This window comes from Rhinolophus sinicus, chromosome 15, assembly GCF_057876585.1.
Source record: "Rhinolophus sinicus isolate RSI-liver-muscle chromosome 15, RSI-T2T, whole genome shotgun sequence".
In the NCBI taxonomy this organism is placed as follows: domain Eukaryota; kingdom Metazoa; phylum Chordata; class Mammalia; order Chiroptera; family Rhinolophidae; genus Rhinolophus; species Rhinolophus sinicus.
Genome location: NC_142515.1, coordinates 119,445,433 through 119,456,554, shown reverse-complemented (window position 1 = coordinate 119,456,554; position 11,122 = coordinate 119,445,433). Strand labels below are relative to the sequence as shown.

The 11,122-nt window shown below is 43.2% G+C and overlaps 1 non-coding gene across 1 annotated transcript; it reads left to right on the top strand.

The window, feature by feature from the left end:
- Positions 1–7,639: 7,639 nt before the first annotated feature.
- Positions 7,640–7,761, top strand: LOC141572981 (U6atac minor spliceosomal RNA). Its single transcript, XR_012498569.2, has one exon. It is a non-coding gene; the product is annotated as a U6atac minor spliceosomal RNA (small nuclear RNA).
- Positions 7,762–11,122: the final 3,361 nt, after the last annotated feature.

Genomic DNA, 11,122 nt, shown 5'->3' with positions numbered 1-11,122 from the left:
ATTTTTGAGTCATTTTGAGCACGTTGTTTCTGTCAGTTGCAACAGGAAGAGTCTGGCAATTGTACATTTGTTTTAATGTCTTGGAAAATCCAGGTATTCAAAGATATGGAAATAATAAATGGGAGAGTTTTCAAATGAAAATATATATATTTCTTCAACAAAAAAATCAAATCTATATTTAAATTGTGTTTGACTATTATGATTGTGGGACTGTGTTAGATTGGTAGATTGCTAGGTTAGATTGTGTTTCCCAAAAAAACAAAGATCATTATTGACTATGCCTTAGATTCTAAGGAATTGCTTAAAACTTTTGTTCTACAGAGAATTCTTCAGCATCCTGCCTTTGTGAAAGCCATGTTTCCAGCCTACCCCATCTTGTCTCTTCCTGCTGGGCTAATCGGCAGATCTCCAGCTGAAACAGCAGTACCCATCTCTGATTAATGGGACCTTTTCCCCCACCTTTCTTAATGGCTTCCTCCCATTGTGATTTCAATCAGAACATGGTGGGGACTCCCTCCTGGAGCCTCTCCAGGACCACTTCTATTGCCATTTTTAATATACTCCTCCTCAAGAAGAGAAAAGCTAAGGAAATGTCTCCACACTCCAAGGCTGAAATCAACATGGAATGTGAAGAATCGACAGCACTTTCTGGTCAGGAAGGGACTATGCCATCAGCTAGCCCAGGGGTCAGCAATGGGCTAAATCCAGCCCACTTGATTTTTATTTCCAAGTGTTCTTGTAAATAAAATCTGATCTGAACCCAGTCCTGCCCATTTGTTACAGACTGTCTACAGCTCCTTTTACGACAGCAGCGTTGCGTAGTCACCACAGAGACCATATGGCCCAAAAAGCCTAAAATATTTACATCTGGCCCTTTATAGAAAAGTTTGCAGACTTCTGATCTAGTCTAATCATTTCATTTTTAAAAAGAAGCTTGGGCCCAGAAAGGTGAATAGTAGATGAGAGGCCAAACCCAAATTGGTTCCTTGTGGTGTTATTTTCATGTTCTACTCTTAATCCGCCTACTAAATTAGAGGCGGCTTGTAGGCAGGAATTGTGACTTATTCTCCTGTGGTTTCCTGAACAATGGAGGCTGAATACTGAAGTCACCATTAAAACTAATTAAATAAATGCAAACGGGTTGAGGAAATAAGGGATTCCTTCAGAGACTTCTTGAATATATAAATAATCTCTCCTGCCTCCATAGCCTCCAAATATTTGTGGCCACAAACTAATCCTTCTCCCATTAGACACCAGGCTATGATCTCTGATGTCCTCTGTAAAATGACATAATCGTATCCACCTCCCAGAGTTGTGAGGGTCAAATGTGATAAAGTGTGTAAGGCATGTAATGCAGTGCCTGCTTCACAGTAAATCCTGAGAGCAGTAGTTTATCAGCATAATCATCATCATTATCATAAAAATGGAGGCATCCTGAGATATAACTGGGTATCACAGGAACATACAATTACTAGAGATTTCTCTTAGATTCTCCCACAAGCAATGGGGGAAAACTGAAGAAGGTGGGGTTCTAGCACCCAATTTCAGCAAACAATTAAATTCACATTCAATTACCATCACCCAAGAAAGTGAGAGCACAAGTGGGGGAAACATTCTCCCAGATCCCAACAGTACCTGCCACACCGGAAGGAAAGAAAGAAGATTCTTTCCCTGGAGCTAAGACATTGCAAATGTCAACACATAACAAACTAAGGAAAAACTTGGCAGTGTATCAAGCAGTGTGTGTACAGTGTGGCTCCAAGACATTTGTCCTGATCATCCCCATGTTGGGTATGGTCCCACCTGATACCAGGGGCTCCCCTCAGGCCACACAGGCCCCTGTCTAGTCTGACTCACCCTGTCTTCTTTAGATTTTATGGCCATAATTCTCTCTCTCTGTGCCAATAGGAATTTATTACCATTGCTCAACAGCTTACCACGTACACTGTCTGAGAGACTTTTAACTCTGGGCAAAATATTTTTCACACTCATTCCATCCTTTGGCCAAAGAATCACGCTTACAATGTTATTTTGTATCCTGAGACTGCCCGCTATGAGCACCAGAAGGGGAAAATCGGCCTTGTAACCCCACGCCAATGGAAGCAGCAAGTACTCTTCCTCCGTGCCACCTCTCTTTTGGGTCTAAGGTGGCAGATGGCAATCTCCTTCTAGATAAATGCCCCCAGAACCTAACAGGGACGAGTAGAGCAATGCAGTTCGTCCTCTCTCCTACTCAATTTCTTTTTGTGATGCTCATCACAGGGAGTACAATTTTGAAGTGTTGCTTTGCCCATATTGGGAATCTGACCCTATAGGCGGCCCTTTCCGTGATGTGTTAAACTCATCTGCTTACGCCTTGGCAACCAGAAAACACGACTGGGGCTAATAACTAGTAAACGCCCACATTAGGAGGGTCTTTCCCATCCCAGCCCCCACCCCTACTGCTGCCATCTGTGTTTGTTCTTTTGCTGTATGAGAACTCAAACTGGGTGGCAGGCCTGCCTGTTATTTTTAAAAATCTTTTAGTAGCGTCTATACCCAGAACTGCCTCATCACAATTATCCTCCCAAACGAGGAAACCTCACATTGAGAATGGATATGGTTTTCAGCCAGCACCAAGTGTCTCTCCTTCTGCCTTTTTGTCTTTCCAATCAATCAGAACAAGTGAAACTCCCAAATGAAGAGTAAATACACCGCCCAGGTTCCTTTGATCTCCTAACATATGTCATGAAGGGGGGAAGAAAAAAACCCGATTCCCAACTTCAATCAGCCTCTCATTTTAGCAGCTTGAACCTTAAAACAAAAGGGACGGTGTGTGGGAGCCGCGGAGGAGGGTGGAGAGGGGGCTGGCTCCTTGGAAGATAATAGGTCCGCGCTGCATACCTGAGCCTTACAGTCATTATCTCCCCTGCCAGCTCTTCTGTATTTATATATAATGAGATCATTACCAGGCAGCTATTCCAATTTTATTCAGACTTTAATATTTCTTGAAGAAAAAAAAAATAGCATACAGAAGGGTTTGTGATGCCAACTCAATCAGACGTGCTGTTGATGGAGAATTATTCAAGTGCAAGCCAGAACAGGAAAAAAAAATAATTTCAGGGAGGTTTCTGTCAAAGCCGAGTTCTCCTGTGATGATGTTTCCAGTGGATGTGTTGAAGTGTCCGGAGGTGAGCAAGGAAAATAACTAACAGAAGAGAGGGCTGAGCCTATGATTAAAAGGAAGGTGCATCCCGCCTAATCATTCAGGCAGGTAGGGCAGGGCCTCCTGCGGAGCCTGGGCTCCCACCCGGCTTTCAGTGGGCAATTAGACGCAGAAGCAGCTTCCCAGCTGTGGGGTCTCCAGGAGCGGTCAGGTGTTAGAATTCTACCCTTTGGTGGGTGTTATTTTTGTGTGTGATTGAACTCAGGTAGTTAGGCAGGTAGACAAGACACTTCCTTTCTCCCTTCACAACAAGCTGCTTTACATTAAAGAAGGGACTTTCTCTCTCACCATCCCTGTGGCCTCTGCCAGAAAAAAGATTATGGCAGGATTTTCTTTCCCTTTGTCCCTCTTCATACAAGATGCCTAGAACTTCAGTGCCCCCGCTAATCAAATATTCTGGCTAAGGTTTCATAAACCGTACTCTATCCATTTTCAGCAAATTAGAAAATCAAATGAAAGAAATCGAATACTAAGACTGAACCAAAAGGAATAGCTCTTTGATAATCCAGACAGCAGCTCAGGATAATTCCCAGCCTCGGGTGACAATTATGAAAGTTGCTCATCACTGGCCAGCACTATTAGAAAGCCACTCTGCTCATGTGAGCTCTCTGGGTGTCGGGACTTCGGATAAACATGCACTTCCTGTCCCTTGCTGGGACCTCTGGCTTCTCCTGAGATGACAGACCCAAGAAGAGCATCACCTTGGCTATTAGCTCTCAGCCCTGAACTGCAGATGAGAGTAGCCATCGGAGCAGGAATGAAAACTTGTCATCATAATCAATGTGAAACCAAAGGATTCTGGGTCCTTTTGTATGGTGACTGTAACGCACCCATTATTCTTCCCCTAGCATTTCATAACAGGCTAAATCAAAATAACATTGGAAGAAAATTTACAAAATGTACATGCCATCCTGTGAGTCCCCCAAACATGACCGGAATACAGAATTAGCAGATTTTTTATTATTTGTACTGTTCCACTTTAAAGAGATATCTTATAGTGGTTAGTAGTAGGTTGGTGCAAAAGTAATTGTGGTTTAAAAGGTTAAAAATAAATGCAAAAACCACAATTACTTTTGCACCAACCTAACAGTTAGTTCTGGTAAAATTGTTAAGGCTACTTTATAGATCCTAGTCTTGGGATATACTGAACATTTAGAAATCTGTTTGTAAGAGAAAGAAAGGGAGGGAGACAGGGTGGAAAGAGCGTGATCTCATGTCCCTGTGAATATTGCTAGCTCCGCCATAATCTGTATTGTGTAGGCAAAGAATTGCATCAAACAATTGCATAGTCCTGAACGTAAGACAGACTTACACAGGAAAATGGAAACAATTTTCTCTCCCTAGTCCTAGCAATCATTCTCAGATTAACTTCCTGAAAAGAATCAGCCCAAAAGAATTATTAAATTTCTGCCTACTGTTCACTATCGTGTGTTAGCATGCTGTGTGTGTGTGTGCTGTGTGTGTGTGTGTGTGTGCATGCACGCATGTGTGTACAGAGAGCATTTCCATTTACTATTAATGTGGTCCCTGCAGAGCAGCATGACACCTGGTAGCGGTCCTCGTCTGCCTCCCTTGTCTCCTCACCTACCTTTTGGTTTTCCCTTACAGCCTAAAAAGAAGAGAGGTCTCCTCTTTTTCTCAAAAACCAAGGGCCTCTCTAGCTTCCTCCACCTTGCCTCCACTGGTCCTTTCCTTCTCTCATCAAATACGTTCATGTTGCTTTTTTGTGGCAACCCCCCCGCCCAGGCTGGCTATGAGGAGGTAAGGGTTCCAGCCCCTCTTCCAGGTCCTTGCCAGACCCCAGCAAGACAGCTGGGGGCATCATTCCTCCTCATGCTCTCCTCATGACTCGGCCTTGCTCCTGCCTGCAAACCGGGCTTTATTTTCATCCTGTCTTCAGCAGCCAACTCTTCATTACCTCACCACCTATTTTCTCCTGAAATACCTAAAATACAGCTTCCTTGACTACCACACCATGGAAATCACTATTCAATCCAATCCCACCTTTTTGCCGAGTCACATAGATTATATTGACTCTTAATCCTTCAGACTTTTTGGATACATCTGACATGACTGAGGAAGGTCTTACAACATTTTCACTGAACTCCCACATGGTCTGCCCCCCTCTGTCTCACCTCAGTCTAGTCCCACCTGTCGGCTGTGGGGCACTCAGCTTTATTCATGACTGCACAATTACATGTTAGCTCAGAAATCAGAAAGTAGCACACTAAAGAAATGGAACATGAAATGAGTTCATTTTGAAGGAAGGTCGACTCTATTGTCTAGCTAGAACAAAATAAAATCATGTCTGAGAAAGTAAGTGTACTTTAATGTTTACAGAAACACTGTTCACATCATTAAAATAAAAAGTTTCCCATAACTGACAACTGTCAAGGTAATATCCTACTAAGTCTCCAGAACCCTGATTAAAGACGACAAATTCCTTGCCCCCTCAGAGAGCCAAAGTTTATAGTAAGGAGGATCCTGGGAAAGTTATTTATCAGTGCCTGGCTATGAAGGTCCTAAAGTAATATGAAGATTTACTACCAGCAATAGGATAGAGAACTTCCTTTTTTACTAACTATTGTGGTGCTTTTTAACTGTCCTCCCCCACTCTAACCAGGGGAAATTGGTCACAGATTTCTGCTGAGGCCACAAGACCTGATCCTTTTCCCCCTAAATAGCTTTCTCTGCACATGTGCTCTGAGGGGAACACTGAACCCTGCATCATTGCTGCTGACAAGTCTTAGAGCCTCACCCTAACGATTAGCTCACTACCGTTTAGACTATTATTGTCAATCACCATGCTTTCTATAAAGCATCTGAGTGTCTATTTATCAGTGTTCACTCCTTCATTTTTATGGCTGCCCAAGGTGCTTCTTTTCTGCAGTCACAGAGCCTAGATCAGTGAGCAGGAAATAAATTGTCTCAATACTGTATGTGAAAGTGGCTACGATTATAGTTCTCTTTCCTCTGCCTGCAAAATGTACTCTGGTACCCGATTAATAAGATTATGCCTCCACTCTGGAGCAAAGCGACAGCTTTAATCATTTCCAGAAGTGGGCCTTCTGTGTGGCAGGTTCTTGAACAACAGAAAAAAGATCACCAGGCAGTGCCAAAGGCCCCAAATTCGTTGTCTCTCGGCCCGTCTCCTCATGCAGGGTCTTAGGAATCGAATCAAAGGCGTAACCACCTGGTATCCCAAACGCAGGGGAAAGAATAATTGAAAATCCCTAGCATTTGTAATAAGGGAAACAGCAAATTGTGTCAATATCAGAACCACACAGCACTTGCAAATAGCCATTACGTTGTATGCTAACATCATGAAATGAAATTCAAGGACAGCATAAGAACTGAGTGTATTGTACATCTGACTGCTAGTGACTCGTAGGCTCTCTGTCTCTTTGGAAACCTGACTGGTCGTGTCTTGTGGGAGAAAGCAAGCTGTGGTTAAGGGGTGAAAATGAAAAAGACGCTCTTGCCCTACTATTAGTAAATTCCACCAGGAACAGATTCTAAAGATAGAAAACATGTGCCTACAGGTGACTTATTTAGTTCTTTTTCCCATGAAGAAAAGATACCTATCCTCTTTACCTCTATCAACAGGAGGCCTTCTTCCAGAAGCCACAGAGCAGGAGTCCTCAGTTGCCCTGCATCAGGGATTGACAAACTATGACCCACAGGTGCATGTCTGGCCCACAGCCTGTTTTTGTAAATAAAGTTTTATTGGAACACAGCCCACACTCATTCAATTACATATTGTCTATGGCTGCTTTCCTGCTGCACTGGCAGAGTTGAGTAGTTACAACAGAGGTCCTGTGGCCTGCAAACCCTAAATTATTAACTATTTGACCCTTTATAGAAAAAGTCTAACTTCTGCCCTATTTCCTCTATGGCAAAATTTAAAGGTAATTATAATAATGGCCAATGTTCATCAAACTTTCTAACATGTAATGAATGCACTACCAAACACAACACATTAATTATATCATTAAACCTCCACAATAGCTCTTAGGGATTTTTGTTTTCCCCATTTTAAAAGGGAAGGACTCGAGGCTTACAGAGCTTCTAAAATACCAGGACTAAGAAGGGGCGGGGGGCGGGGGGTCTGGATTCCATGCCTGCCAGGCTTACTCCCGCGCTCACTCTCTGGACCAGTAACCAACATGTCTCTACTATAAGAATAACACCTACCGTGTGCCAAGTGACCAGTCTTTGCACATATTGGCTCCAAAACTCACCACTGCCCACATTTATATTTTCCCAATATCAGGGAACAGATTGGTTAAATAATTTACCCAAGAACACACAGCTAAGAGTAGAAGATCCTGTGTTCAAATTCAGACACGGTAGCTCCTTCATTACTTATGCCACCTCAGAGTAGAAAGACAGCATTTAAGAGACAACCTACTAAGCATGAGAAACAATAATTGTGTGTTATATGGAGAGAAGGTTAGCAACCCCCTTGACAAGGATGGAAGACGCCCTGGAGCCTGACAGCACGAGTACGATTAAGGCATTGCCACCTAATCCGTGCCATCTAACCATCATTTTTAAACCCTAAGAGTTCTCATCACAGAGAGAAATTTTTTTTCTTTTCTTCTTTCTTTTCCTTATACTGTATCTGCATGAGATGCTGGATGTTAGCTGAATCTATTGCAATAATTATTTCACAGCATAGATCAATCAAAACATCACGCTATACGCCTTAAACTTACAGTGATGTATGTCAATTATTTCTCAACAAAACTGGGAAAAAATTGTTTTTCTAATTTTCCATTCTGTCTAAAAAGACTATGAATCATCCCTGTCGGTACCAGCCCTCGCTTAGTGGTGACTATCTGTGTGGCACTTGATACACAATTTAACCCTCTCAGATCTCCGTTTCCTGTTCACAAAAGGTGGGGGGAGTTCAGGTTGGAAGCTCTCTCTGCGACCTTCCAGCTAACACACTCTCTAAACCTTCCGCTCTGTCCCCTCACAGAGTTACCTGGTCATTTTGGCTCTGGGAGTCTGTGTGTGGTCCTGGTAATTCCAAACAATGATCAGAAACAACCAGTCAAGTTTCTGATTTCAAACTCCTCCCACGGGATGATCTCTCATTGTGGACCCTAACTGTCATTCAAGAGCTGGGCTGAATTCAAGTCGACTCCTCTGGCCACTCGTCCTTACAGGATGGCTCATGGAAATCACTGCTTCCCCTTAGGCCACCAAGAGGAATCTACATGCTCTGTCTCTTGCTCCTTCTTCATTCATTTTGCTGTCTCTGGTTTGGGAGTATTTAGGCTAATTTATTAAACAACCAGTGAGATCCAATTTCTGAGGCCCAGATGGGTCAAATGCAGTAACATGTGCATTGGATATTATGTGATTTGGTGGAGGTGATTGTTTTCCTTTATTGTAATATTTTAAATCACTAGCCTCCATCTGGTAAATTAGAATAGTGAGGTTTATAGCTGTTCATAAAAGGTAGGACTTCCCCAAGGAGCTGTTTTAAGATACATTTGTTATCTTATTTCCTAATCCTATTATCTTTCCCATAGATTATCAGACTTTAAGGACCACTGAAGTCACCATGTAGATGCCTTCACCAGGTGACAAACAGCTTCTCATGCAAAGGATGAGTTCTAAAACCTTCCCCTTAGAGTTTCTCAAATGGCATCTCTCCTCAGCCTGGCTCCCTTTGACGGACGGGCAAAACTGCTGTAAGGAAATATTTCTATCGCGTTTACTCCTTTACGTGACTTGGTTTAAAAAAAAATAAGAAGGCCATCTTGCCAGTGATCCCTTTAAGTCTTTTTAATTACAAAATTCTTTTTTATGGTGTCACTGACCCAGCCTTCGCAGAGTTCATTTCAGAAATGTGCTGAAGTGGGCCCTCGCACTGACAACTAAGGCTGAGAAATGTTTTAAGTATCACGACTCCACATTTTTCTCCTGTCTGTGAGGTTCAGGGATTCATCCTGTGTGAATCATGCCTGCCCTTTGTTTAGGCACGAGGAAGATATTTTAGACACTGAGCACACGACACAGACATCAGCCCTTCCTGGAAAAACAAGACCTAGACCCCAAATCAGAGTGAGTACACAGACTGTCCCCAGGGCCAACTAATTTCCAAACATGAATAAAGATACATTTGTTAGCAAGCTTCTCCAATTCTCCTATTGACCCTAACCTTTAGCAAGACAAAAATGTCAGATATAATGGATCCTAAAATTAACGGCACATTTTGCTTTTCAGTTGATCAGATCAGCTAAGAACGAGTTCAGTCTCCTACCTCCTCAAGATAAGAGGTTGTCATTGTTTCAGGACATTTAACAGCACCACAGACATTAGGCCTCAGAAAATATCTGATAACTTGGAAGCTCAGACTATAGTTCAAAAACAAACCTGCAACACGTCATTCAGCGTCATCCCCAACTTGTGAGAGGGCCATACCTAAAGCATCCTGGTCCTGTACCCCTCAGGAATGTTCCTTTGCCTGGCTTTGCTCATTCCTTTACTAGAGAACCACTTCCTGGGCACCTGCTATTGACAATAGTCTAGGCACTGGGCATACTCTGAACGGAACAGACAAAGTCCATATTGTTATAGATCTTACATTTCCATAAAGGAGACGGGAAATAAACAAGAAAGAAATGTATGGGACTGGTTAGTGGTATTCACAGCTAAAACAGGACAATATAATACAGAAGGACTAGACCATTTTAGTTGGCATAGTCCATAGCGATTCTCTGAGGAATTGACACAGAAGTTCAAACCAGAATAAAAACGACACCCTGTGAAGACCCTGGCGAGGGGAAGAACATTCCAGGCACAGGGAATACCTATTTCAAAGGCTCTAAATGGAAAGGAACTTGAAGTTGTCAAGACGTGGCCAAGAGCAGGGTGGAGGAGAGGAAGAGGGAGATAAGATGGGTCAGAGAGTTGGGCAGAGGCCAGATCTCATATAGTGCTGCAGACACGGTTGGAGAGCTTCATTCTGGCCCAATTATTAATGGGCAGCCATGAGGAGTTTGTAGCAAAGGGAGCTTTGTGACCTAATTGAGTTTTTTTGTTTTGTTTTGTTTTGCTTTTTTAAAAAAAAGAGTATCCTCACTGGTGTGAGGAGAATAGTTTTCAGGAGGTGAAATGGAAGCAGAAAGGCCACTTAGGAGGTGACTGCAGTGGTCCAAGTGAGAGATGGCAGAGGCTTTCCCTGGGCAGTAATTAGTGAAGATGGGGAGAAGCAGGAAGTTTGGAGAAATGCTTTGGAGCTAGAATGGCAGGATATGCTGGTGGATTTGACATGGAGAATGAGGGAGTCAAACACAACTCTGCCATTTTGGGCTGTCTCATTCACATGGCACCTGTTCACTCCCTTGGCATCTGAGAGTGTGATGTTTCAGCCAAGCAGCACCAGAAGCATGACCGACTGCACCAGGGAAACTGGTATATTTTATAAAGCACAGCAGAGCAATGGTCCCTGTCCTGACGCTCTGCGATACAGCAGTTTGGTTACCTAAGAGAGTCTGTGAGTGTGCCAGCACACGAGTGGTACTGTGAGCGTCAGCAGAGAGTGCATCCTGCTTGGGTTCCTGTAGCTGGGAGGCACGGGAAGTAGAGAGTGGGCTGGGGGTTCTGTGCTTTGTTACAGTGAAGGGACAATCAGCATCGGCAACATGAGCCATGGCACTACGTAGGGTTGCTCAACGATGTATGAAAAGAAACACCAGTCATCTGAATTGAATTTTCAGCTGGAGCCTAAGAGGCCAAATTTAATCATCCACCTGAAATTATCACACAAGTCAATACCTCCCCCTTCTAGCAAAGAGCAAGAGACTGATTCTTTATTTTCCCCTCAAGCAGGTGGCCTTGAGGCAGCTAACCAGCTGGCTGAAATCTAAATACCTTCGCCAAGACAAAAGCCAGTAGCAT